Below are 13211 nucleotides of genomic sequence, written 5' to 3' on the forward strand. Positions count from 1 at the left end.
AATCATATACTGTACTATATATTTTTATTTTATATAAAATATATATTTTGCAAAATATTTTTTACTATAAAATTACTATAAAATCAAAGCCATAGATCTAGTTGTGTTCCAAATTTGAAGTTGATATCACAAAAATAAAAGTTCCCATGAGATTTTGTTTAGGCGTAGTACCAAATATAGCCACCGGGTGACATACATTCCATTGAATTTAGTTGTATACATTCTGCCTTAAAGGGGTGGTTCAGAATTTTGGACATCGGGCCTCATTTCCAAGTTAGCCTTAGTGTTATTTATCAGTGGAGACAGTTTTCAAAAATTTTCATCCAGTCGTTCCAGTTGCATAGTTCGCCGGTGCTAGGCTAGCGCGAGTCAACGGTAACTGCTAGCCTGCCATTAAAAAACAGTTTTACCCACTCCACAGTACACCAAAAGCAAATAAATTATAACGCCAGACTATCGATGTAAATGTCTGTTGAGAAAATAATGTGAGAAATCAAACTACCCTTTTACAAACTACCTTTAATCAAACTACAGGTGGCAACCTAACCTACTGTTGTAGGTTGCCACCTGTGAAATTTCCTCACTACTAAATATTCAACGGTCAACTGTTAGTGGTATTATAACAAAGTGGAAGCAATTGGGAACAACAGCAACTCAGCCATGAAAAATCCCAGAGCGGGCTCAGCGCATTCTGAGGCGCACAGAAGTCGCCAACTTTCTGCAGAGTCAATAGATACAGACCTCCAAACTTTGTGTGGCCTTCAGATTAGCTAAAGACCAGTGCGTAGAGAGCATCATGGAATGGGTTTCCATGGCCGAGCACCTGCATCCAAGCATTACATCACCAAGTGCAATGCAAAGCGTCGGATGCAGTGGTGTAAAGCACGCCGCCACTGGACTCTAGAGCAGTGGAGAGGTGTTCTCTGGAGTGACCAATCACACTTCTCTGTCTGGCGATCCGATGGACGAGTCTGGGTTTGGCGGTTGCCAGGACAACGGTACTTGCCTGACTGCATTGTGCCAAGTGTAATGTTTTGTGGAGGGGGGATTATGGTGTGGGGTTGTTTTTCAGGGGTTGAGTTTGGGCCCTTAGGTCCAGTGAAAGGAACTCCTAATGCTTCAGCATACCAAGACATTTTTTCCAACTTTGTGGGAACAGTTTGTAGATGGTTCCTTTCTGTTGGTGTCACTGACTTTGGGTGTTCCTGTGCACCCAGGAACCCGGCATCTTCCCTTCTTGTAACACATTATTTGCCATTATAAAGTAGTGTTCAAGACATCCTTGAAAAGTACCCCTTATCGCGCAACAAAAAGAAAAACTGAATTTGTGAACATGCAAAATAAAAACTTCATAAAACCTGCCAGAAGGCTTCGCTACACCTTCATACACACACACACACACACACATTTTTTATGTACAGTTAATGTCATTTTAAATAATATTACTAAAGCAAATAATCTTGCTTTCAACTCACAACATGTGCTCCTGTGACCATGTGTCAGAAAAGGACGTCCCACCTTCAAATGGTGCTTGATGGTGACTCCCAAACCTTATTGGACTGTTCTTTGATACTTTTTCAAACATTATAATTTGTTGCAATCATTTAAAGAAAAATGTACTGAACATAGGGCTTAAGAAAACTTTCCGTTGCCTGAGGGCAACGCTGTGCTGTAGAGCGGTGTTCTTCAACCCTGCTCCTGAAGGACCCCCAACACTGCACATTTTCTTGAATCAGGTGTGTTTGAATAGGGAGACAAAGAAAATGTGCAGTGTTGGGGGTTCTTCAGGAGCAGTGTTGAAGAACACTGCTGTAGAGGGTTAAATGAGTCCACCACCCAAGATTACTGTTATAAACATGAGCCTCGTCTGAAAGGCAAAGGGGAAGGTGTTGCTGTAATTTATGGTAATGTCTTCAGAATTACTGAGAAGTTTTGTTTTAAATATAATTATTTTGAAGTGCTGGTGCTTGATGTAACACTATCTAGTGTAAATGATAAATCACATTTGAGATTTGTGCTGGCTACTGTATACAGGCCACCAGGGCACCATACAGACTTTATCAAATCATTTGCTGATTTTCTATCAGAGTTAGTACTGGCTGCAGATAAAGTCCTAATTGTTGTTGGTGATTTTAATATACATGTAGATAACGAAAAGGATGCATTGGGATTGGCATTTAAAGACATTCTGAACTCTATTGGAGTTAGTCAACATGTGTCAGGACCGACTCATTGTCGTAATCATACTCTAGATCTAATATTATCACATGGAATCAATGTTGATGCCGTTGAAATTCTACAGCAGAGCGATGACATCTCAGATCATTATCTAGTCTTGTGTATACTTCATTTAGCCAAAGCTGCAAAGTCCACTCCATGTTACAATTATGTTAGACCTATCACTTCTGCCACTAAAGATTGCTTTATTAATAATATTCCTGATCAGTTTAATCTCCTCAGAATCCCAGAAACTTTTAACTCTCTCTTTTCCAGCACTTTAGACACAGTTGCTCCTTTGAGCTTAAAGAAGGTTAAAGAAAATAGTCCAACGCCGTGGTACAACGAGCACCCTGGGTTTATTTGAAACAGTGGCTAAATTAACGAAAAATGAAGCTTCAAACCCAGACGTTTCCAAGCAGCACAGCAGTAATGACTTTATGAACTTCTTTACTTACAAGATTGATAATATCATGGAGAAAATTATAACTATGCAACCGTCTACTACATTATCACATCAGGCAGTGCATTGTAGTCTCCTTGAGGAAACATTTTATTCATTCATTGCTATAGGAGAGGAAGAATTTTCTAAACTCGTTAAATCATCTAAATCGACAACATGTATGTTAGACCCTATTCCCACTAAGTTATTGAAAGAGATGTTCCCAGAGGTCATAGATCATCTTTTTAATATTAATTCATCTTTGTCATTAGGATACGTACCAAAAACTTTTAAGCTGGCTATGATTAAACCGCTTGAAAAAAAATGCAACTTGATTCTACAGAATTGGTCAATTACAGGCCGATCTCGAATCTACCTTTTCTGTCAAAGATACTAGAAAAGGCAGTATCCTCCCAACTATGTTCCTTTTTTAGAAATAAATGGTATCTGCGAGGATTTTCAGTCAGGATTTAGACCGTACCATAGTAATGAGACTGTTCTCATTAGTCACAAATAATTTGCTCTTATCATCCGTTCGTGGTTGTATCTCTCTATTAGTGTTACTCGATCTTAGTGCTGCATTTGATACTACTGACCACAACATTCTTTTAAATAGACTCAAATATAATGTTGGCATTAGTGGAATTGCATTAGCATGGTGTAAATCATACTTATCTGACCGTTATCAGTTTGTAGCAGTAAATTAAGAGATTTCTTATCGACCAAAAGTTCAGTATGGCGTACCACAAGGCTCAGTACTAGGATCGTTGCTGTTCACTCTGTACATGATGATGTACTCAGCTCTATATTTTTTCACACCCTGACGAAACTTATCAATTCACAAAATTAACGGAATGCATAGCTGATATAAAAAAACTGGATGACTAGTAATTTCCTACTACTTAATTCTGAAAAAATAGAGATTCTAATTATTGGACAGAAAATTCCTCACGTAATAACCTAGAATACTGTCTAACACTTGATTGCTGCTCTGTCAAGTCTTCGTCGTTGGTTAGGAACCTGGGTGTGCTCTTTGATTCCAATCTTTCATTTGAAAGTCACGAGTCTAGTATCTGTAAAACCGCATTTTCCATCTTAAAAATATATCTAAATTATGTCATATGCTCTCAATGACAAATGCGGAACAATTAGTTCATGCGTTCATGACATCAAGGTTATTGTAATGCTTTTATGGGTGGTTGCCCTGCACGCTTAATAAACAAACTACAGCTGGTCAAAAAGTTAGTCTCTCCCCTGTTAAGGCCTCCTTCACTTCACCTCTGTACAGATAAAACGTTGTCGGGATAATTCCAGTTCACGTGGCTACGCGGAAGCGATAAATTCTGTATTATAAATTTCTAAGGCCAGACAAGTAGTTTGTTGAGGGTTGGTTTGTAAAGAAGGACTCCACGTCTGCGCACATATATATTCAAACGTGCATACCTATAGACTAAACACGTAATACGCATGTCCATACCGTCAGCATTCTCACAGGTTCACGCTTTTTGAAGTTTGCGCAGAGATAACTTTTTTTTTATTTTTTTTTAAGGCTTGTACCTTGGAACCTATTTCATGGTTTGCGTTCTCGAGCCACCAGGCACTGTTATGTGCAAATGAGCGGCCGGAGTGCATTAAAGGTTTTCTGTTAAAAAGGTGTCGTGTAAGCGCCCCCTAAGTTAATAACTAATGATTGTTGCGACGGAAGTGAATCAATCAAAACTAACTTTAGCTAGAGCTGCTGTAAAGCCAAAACAATCTCTGTTACTTTAATTTCCTATTATGACTCTAAAGCTGCTTTGAAACAACCTATTGTTAAAAGCGCTATATAAATGAAGGTGACTTGACTTGACTATGCCGCTCTGAATTCAACCTTTTTCTTTTGAGCCCTGATCCTTTTGTCCAAGTGTGTCCTGTTAAATCATTAGTTCTTGTGTATGTATAACCCTCATGGTTTGTCTTTTATCTGGAGTGTTATGTATTTACTTTTACTCACATGAAACCACATAGGGTCATATAGCAAAATGAAGTGACAGACCAGAAGCTGCCAATACTACAAATGAGACCAGAAATAAAGCTTTTTTTTCTTCTCTCACCTCAAGTTTATGTACTGAAGAATTACCATATTCTGCAGGAAACTCAATATCAAGCATGGTTTCATCTCACAGGATTATTTTAACTATGGCTTTGCAGAATTGCCAATTCCCCTGCTCGTCTTTCTTCTGATGAAATCCTACAGGTGCATCCGGGATTTCAGCTGCAGTATTCCATCAAATCCAAAGGATTTTTTTAGGACACTTGTAGTATTCCTCTGAACAGTATCAATATCATGCTGGCTTTATGCTGGACCTTTTTTCTCTAGTTTTATTATTATTGTTATTATTATTATTAAAGGACTGGATTGTGTATATGTGATATAAATTGAATAAGCCTGAAATACAACATTCAACTTATCAACTAAACATAATTTTGTTGTCTGGGCCTTATCTTGGTATGCTTTTTTTATTATTCCAAAGTGTCCAATTCTAAGTTGTACTTAGAGACAGCTCTAGTAATGGTAAAGGAATTTGACATGAAAACAAACAGTTTTAACTGTTTATTGGCTTTAAAAGAAAATGGTGTAGCTGTCAACATAAATTAAACTTCAGCTTCTGCATCAGGAGTATTTTATTGTTTAGTCAAAATGACAGAAACTTTGTAGCAACCCATCAGTTACTCAAACTGCATCTCAAAATCCAAGAAAATGTCACGGATGGAACAGGAGTCAGACAGGTGGTAAGTGAAATAGTGTTTATTTATAGTTTACAGATCCAGACAGAGATATGGTGAGTATGCAAGCAGAAGATATTCAGGTTGGAACTTAGCTGAAGGATAACCAGAGTCTTTGTTTACAGATGCGGATGGAGAGTCACTGGGAACAGGCTGATGACCGGAGACTGGAGACTGAACTTCTGTGTGAAGGTTAGCAGGTGATCGATGGATGGAACTCAGGTAGGTAGCGGGTAAGTTGCAGGAAAGTAGCATTATAGTCTGTAGTGTCATGTAGAGAAGTTGAATATATAGGGAGGTGAACTGATGAGGTGCAGGTGATGGTGATTAAAACTCAGGGGACTGTGAACGAGTGGGAGGAGTGAGTGGAGCTGGTGGAATCCTGACAGTACCCCCCTCCTCCGAGGCGGCTCTCGACGCTTGAGACGAGGGACGAAGACGGCGACGAGGTCTACCACAAACTGAGTGAGGAGATCTGGATCCAGGATATCATCGCGAGGAACCCACGACCGTTCCTCTGGACCATAATCCTCCCAGTCAACCAGATATTCCAGCCGAGGACCTCGTCGCCGTGAGTCCATGATGGTGCGGACTCGGTAGATGGGCTCTTGCTCGACTGGAACCGGAGGAGGAGGTACGTCCTCTGGGACGGTTTATGTGGGAGGAGAAGTGACAGGTTCAATGAAGGGCTTCAACAGTGACACATGAAAAGATGGTGAAATCCTGTATTGTGGAGGAAGGTCAAGCCTGTAGGTGACTTCGTTCAGCTGCCTCTGCACGGTGAAAGGACCGATGTATCGAGGACTCAGCTTATGGCAGGGCAGGCGGAGGCAGATGTCCCTGGTCGAAAGCCACACCTTTTGTCCAGGCTGGTACTGCTGAGGTTCAACACGACGACATTCAGCTTGGTCTTTGTGCCTCCGCACTGCCTGATGGAGGTGCACGTGAGCCGAGTCCCATACCCTCTCGCTCTGATGGAACCAGTAATCGACAGCTGGAACCTCAGAGGGCTCACCCGACCAAGGGAAGAGTGGAGGTTGATAACCCAGGACACACTGAAAGGGGGTGAGCCCAGTGGTGGATTGCCGAAGGGAATTCTGGGCGTACTCCGCCCAGGGAAGGAACCGGCTCCAGCTGTCCTGGTACTGGTGGCAATAGGTCCTGAGATGTCGTGCGATCTCCTGGATCTTCCGCTCAGTCTGGCCGTTTGTCTGAGGGTGGTATCCAGAAGATAAGCTGACAGTAACCCCTAGGAGTCTGAAGGAGGCTTGCCAAACCCTTGAAATGAACTGTGGACCTTTGTCCGACACTATGTCCTCGGGGATGCCGAAGTTTCGAAACGCATGATTGAAGAGGGCCTCTGCGGCCTCAAACGCAGTTGGAAGTCCAGGCAATGGGATCAGCTTGCAAGCCTTCGAAAAGCGATCCACAACGACAAGGACACAAGTGTGGCTACTGGATCTGGGAAGGTCCGTCATGAAATCAATTCCAAGGTGGGACCACGGTTGTTGTGGGATAGGAAGTGGCACGAGCTTGCCCTCCGGGAGTCTTCTGGGGGTGTTGGTAATGGCACAGACTGAGCATCCCCGAACGTACCTGGAACCATCTCATGAGATGGACGGCCACCAGTACCGATTACTGAGGAGCGAGAGGGTACGCCTGCTACCTGGATGTCCAGAGCCCGGAGCGGTATGAGCTGAGCCCAGAAGGGCGGCACGAAGATGGAGAGGTACGAAGACGCGCCCCTCTGGACCTCCCGGCGGAGCGGGATGACGAAGGTTCTCCTGGGAAATCTGCTCGTCGATGTCCCAGATGATGGGGCTGATGATCATGGCTGGAGGGAGGATAGGTTCTGGTAGCGAATCTTCGGTTGAAGCATGATGAGGACGAGAGAGAGCATCCACTTTGCAATTCTTGCTTCCAGGTCGGTATGACACGGTAAAATCAAAGCGGGTAAAGAAGAGAGCCCATCGAGCCTGACGGGGATTCAGCCTTTTCGCTTCTCTGAGGTATTCCAGGTTGCGATGATCGGTTATAAACTCAAACTGGTGATTAGCTCCCTCCAGCCAATGCCTCCATTCCTCTAACGCAAGCTTGATGGCGAGCAGCTCCCGATTCCCAATATCATAGTTCCGCTCCGCCGGGGACAGCTTCTTAGAGTAGAAGGCACATGGATGGAGTTTGGGAGGATCACCCTGCCGCTGTGATAGAACTGCTCCAACTCCTGTTGAGGATGTGTCCACCTCAACAACAAATGGTATATCTGGGTTAGGATGAACCAGGATGGGAGCAGTCAGGAAGGCTTCTTTCAGTTGTTGAAAGGCTAAGATGGCTTCAGGAGATAAAGACAGAGACTTGGGCCGGCCCTTTAGAGACGAGGTCAAAGGAGAACTGATGTGACTGTAGTTATTGATGAATCTTCTATAGAAATTGGCGAATTCGAGAAACCGTTGAAGATCCTTCACAGTAGAGGGCAGGGGCCAGTTCCGAATAGTTTCCACCTTCCTCTGGTCCATCTCCACTCCCTGTTGGTCTATGATGGAGCCCAGAAATTGCACAGTGGTGGTGTGAAACTCACATTTCTCCAGTTTCAGGTACAGTTTATGAGTTCTCAGTTTCTCCAAAACTAGAGTGACATGGCGCTGATGCTCAGCAAGAGATGAGGAGTAGATGAGAATATCGTCGATATAGACAACCACAAATCTGTTGAGATACTCTCGGAAGACCTCGTTCATGTAACCCTGGAAGACAGCTTGGGCGTTGGACAGTTCGAAGGGCATGACTCGATACTCATAGTGACCTGAGGGTGTGACGAATGCCGTCTTCCATTCATCACCTCGTCGAATGCGAATCAAGTTGTACGCACTGCGTAAATCGAACTTAGAAAAGATGCGGGCTCCACGCAGCTGCTCCAATGCTGCTGGGACCAGAGGAAGCGGATAACTAAACTTCACAGTTTGAGAGTTGAGATGATGATAATCAATGCACGGCCTCAAGCCTCCGTCCTTCTTAGCCACGAAAAAGAAGCTGGAAGCGGCAGGGGATGTAGATGGTCGAATGAACTCCTGTTGAAGAGCCTCCTCCACATACTCCTCCATGGCCTTCTGCTCCGGGATGGACAGAGGATAGACGCGGCCTTTAGACAGGGTGGCTCCAGGTAGCAGGTCGATAGCGCAATCCCATGGCCGGTGAGGTGGTAGTTTGGTCGCCAACTGCTTGCTAAACACATCCTGGAACGCCCTATACTCAGCAGGAATCTCCACCTGGTGATGGACCTCCTTATATTAGCCCGGTTCTGTCAACACTGCATTGGCTGCCTATTAAACATCGTATACATTTAAAAATATTGCTGATTACTTACAAAGCACTAAATGGTTTAGCTCCGCAGTACTTGAGCGAGCTTTTAACGCATTATAGTCCTTCACGCTATTGCGTTCTCGAAATTCCGGCCAGTTGATAATACCTAGAATATCAAAATCGACTGCTGGCGGTAGCTCCTTTTCCTATTTAGCACCAAAACTCTGGAACAATCTTCCTAACATAGTCCGGGAAGCAGACACACTCTGTCAGTTCAAATCTAGACTAAAAACATCTCTTTGGCCTAGCATACACATAACACACTATAGACTTCCTTAATTCAAAATTAGGCTGCGTAGTTTAGATCAGCCGGAACCGGGGAACACGTCCCGTAAATCCTGATGTACTTGGTACATCATAAGAAGGATGGTGTCTACGCTAATATTAGTCTCTCTATCCCGAGGGACCCTCTATGGTGGACCTGCGCCTGGACCCATCCCAACTCATCCTGAAGTGCCAGCCTCATCAGCCCTGTGAAGGCCTCATCGACACGACAGCCATCGACACTGATCCTCAACAACTCGTCTCCATACCGGCGTGATTACTTCGACTTCCAACCAGATGGAAATGGATAAATACTCTAAATGTTCCGATCCAATCTGACTTGTAATGCTGCCCGAATCATACATTGTTCCTTCGTTGGCCAGAGGAGAACTGGCCCCCGACTGAGTCTGGGTTCTCCCAAGGTTTTTTTCTCCATTCTGTTACCTGATGGAGTTTTGGTTCCTTGCCACTGTTGCCTTGGCTTTTGGCTTGCTTAGTTGGGGACATTTAATATTCAACAATATTATTGATCTGCCTTACTTAAGGTGGACGTTGATGCAATTGTCTTCTAGAAACAAACTTTGTTGTATTATTTTCATGTTATCACTGTGAAGCTGCTTTGATACAATCTGTATTGTAAAAAGCGCTATATAAATAAAGGTGACTTGACTTGACTTGACTTGACCTCCGGACTCTCAATGGACGTGGAACACACGGGAAACTCGGACTTTCCCACCGAAGATGAAGAAGACGGGGCTTTCTGGACCTTCTCAACAGAAGCTAGACAGGAATGCGAGCAGTCTTCTCCCCAGCGAAGGACCTCCCCGGATTTCCAGTCGATGATGGGTTGATGTTGGACCATCCAAGGGCGTCCCAGAATGAGCTCAGCAGTGGACTCCTCCAGCACCATGAAGGAGATCTCTTCCGAGTGCAGGCAGCCGATGTGGAGCGTCAGTGTGGGGGTGAAGTGACGAATTCGACCTCGACCCAGCGGTCTACCCTGGATGGTTTGGACTCGGAGATCTTGATGACTTCGGCGTTTACGAACGTTCAATTTTTGTAGGAGTTGAGTGGAAATGAAGTTCCCCATCGAGCCGGAGTCGAGGAGGGCTTGTGCTGAGACACATACACTGGAGGTTAATAAATGAACAGTTGTGCGGTTCAAGGTTGAAATCTTAGGAGGAAGATGAATGGTGCTTACCGCAGGGCGTTGAGGTCGAATAGGGCAGGAGTTGATGAGATGTTTATCACCCCCACAGTATAGACAAAGACGCTGTTGAATTCTACGCTGCCGCTCTGAAGAAGAAAGATGAGTGGAGTCAATCTGCATGGGCTCGGGTGCTGGAGGGGCGACTGATGGAGCCGAGGACGGAGGATTTACAGCGGTTTCTAGAACATCACAGCCAGATAAGCGTTGAGATATTCGAATGGTTTTCTCAATGAGGTTTTCAATTCCCAAGAAATCCTCATATACCACTACCAGCTGACGGATGTTAGGGTTGAGACCATGTCGAAAAGCTGTCATCAAAGCTGTCTCATTCCAGCCATAGAAGCCGCCAGCGTGCGAAATAGAAGGGCATATGTACTCACTGAAGACTTTCCTTGACGAAGGTTGAAGAGCTGATCGTGAACGGTGAGATCGGAAACTGTCTGACCAAACACTTCCTTGAAATGCTGAATCAAACTTGAAAGGGATTTAACCGCAGGAGAATCTGAATTCCAGAGAGTTTGGGCCCATTGGAGAGCTCTGCCGGACAGCAGGGAGATAATAAACGCCACTCAGGCTGAATCGTTAAGAGAATTGATGTGCCTGCATTTGGAAATATAGCGATACCTGAAGCAAAAAAACGCTGCAATCCTCCGCCTCTCCGTTGAATGTCGCTGGTCGGGCCATGGGACTCACAGAGGCAGCTGACGAAGCAGCGGATGTTTGCGGAAGTGAATGGTGGCGTGCTGGGTGAAGGAGATCCTCGGGAACGGTGGGTGGATTAGCCGGTGGAGAAGGAAGTAAGGACTGGCGAACAGCCTGAACCAGTTCCGCGAATGGATCGCGAGATGGCTTCTCCACGGGCTCCGCTGGACTCTGCATTTCGTTGGTCTGGTCTTCTGTCACGGATGGAACAGGAGTCAGACAGGTGGTAAGTGAAATAGTGTTTATTTACAGTTTGCAGATCCAGACAGAGATATGGTGAGAATGCAAGCAGACGATATTCAGGATGGAACTTAGCTGAAAGATAACCAGAGTCTTTGTTTACAGATGCGGATGGAGAGTCACTGGGAACAGGCTGATGACCGGAGACTGGAGACTGAACTTCCGTGTGAAGGTTAGCAGGTGATCGATGGATGGAACTCCGGAAGGTAGCGGGTAAGTTGCAGGAAAGTAGCGTGATAGTCTGTAGTGTCATGTAGAGACGAGACCAGACAATGAGTGTGTGAAGAGGAGTTGAATATATAGGGAGGTGTACTGATGAGGTGCAGGTGATGGTGATTAAAACTCAGGGGACTGTGAACGAGTGGGAGGAGTGAGTGAAGCTGGTGGAATCCTGACAGAAAAGTTTGGTGGGCACATAAATCTATTGATTTTTTATTATTATTATTTATTTTCTTTTTTTTACACTGTATGTCTTAAAACAATTGTTGCACTTTTATTTTTAATTCAGAGAGTCCCTATATTGATTAGATATGTTTATGAACAGAAGACCATAGTCAATTCAGGGTCACTTTCCTCCTCTTACATCTTCAAACAGTCTGAATGGAAAATTAATGACAGAAGAAAACACTCTTGGCTAATAAAAGGATGTGCTTTGCCTGATGAAACTCTTATCTAAATATGATTAACTTCGCTCTACTGCTGTCGCTGGCAATGAATGTCAGCTCACTGATTAAAGGGGGGACACATAAAACAGGCCTGCTACCTGGTAGGAAGTATGCAGGAAGAAGCTGTTTTTCTCTTTTCCTTTTCATCTGTATGGTGGATGAGCTCTTCATTACTTCCCAGACCATGAAGACAGTGTTCACCTTTTAACAAGCCCCTGTAAATGTCAAGCTTCAATTTGAGAGGAATACTCTTCAGACAGGGGTGATTCTGCAAAGCACTCACAAAATCAGACTGCAAATCATTATTTTAATGCTCTCCATTTCAAATGTGAGGAAGAAAAAGCGTGAGAGCATTTCAAATTATAAAGAAGTCCTATTGGTACAAGCCCCATTGGTTGACCCTTCACGCTGTTCTTAAAAGAGAACATTGATCCAGAGAGAGCATTTCATGCACTGCTACAGTGAGACGCTGGAGATATTGGATGATTGAAACCGCAGCCACAGGTATGTCATGCTTCTTAATGTTACAGCTCAGACAGCTATCCAGAGGGGATTAAAATGCCTTTCAAACTCAAAACTCAATTTTGGTACCAATTACATTTGCAAAAGAGAGGTTTATATAGTTAGAGTAAACTCTCCATTTGCTATAAACTTGCTGTCTGTTGTGTCTTTCTGTTTCCTTATACCCTCCTATGTTACGTGATTGTTCTACATAAACACAGTAGAGTTTGAGTGTATCATTCATTGAAATAAAAGAAAGACAGAAAAAGAAGTTGACGACGGAACGCGGATCAAGAAAAAGGAATCACAACAGTTGACGAACTGAAACAAAGAGGGGAGTGAGTAAAAAAAAATGGCTGGATTTTGACTACTTTGTGCTGGCAAGCGAAAAAAAGATGAAACAATTGTGCCAACATTTCTAAGTGTCATGGGTGTGAAAACGTTTAATATGTTGCGCATTTTGACTCAGCCACAGAAACCAGGCGACAAATCATATGAGGAAATAGTGGGCTTACTCAAGGACCACTAATCACCCAAACCACTGATTATCGCAGAGAGATTTTGTTTCCATTAAAGAAATCAGCAAGATGGTGAATCCATCTCACAATTCGTGGCTGTGTTGAAACGATTGTCCGAGCATTGTGAGTTTGGCCAGTCATTGAGTGACACCATACGTGATAGGCTTGTCTGTGGTCTTCGAAGTGAAGCTATACAAAAACGACTAACTGAAAGTAACTTAACTTTACAGAAGGCCATAGAGATAAGCACGTCAATGGAAATGGCCGCAAAAGAGGCACAACAACTAAGTGCATCCACCCATGTGCACAAAGTGTATGCTGATTCAAAG

Source organism: Rhinichthys klamathensis, unplaced genomic scaffold, assembly GCF_029890125.1.
Source record: "Rhinichthys klamathensis goyatoka isolate OS25496 unplaced genomic scaffold, OSU_Roscu_1.1 h1tg000055l_1, whole genome shotgun sequence".
NCBI classification, from domain to species: domain Eukaryota; kingdom Metazoa; phylum Chordata; class Actinopteri; order Cypriniformes; family Leuciscidae; genus Rhinichthys; species Rhinichthys klamathensis.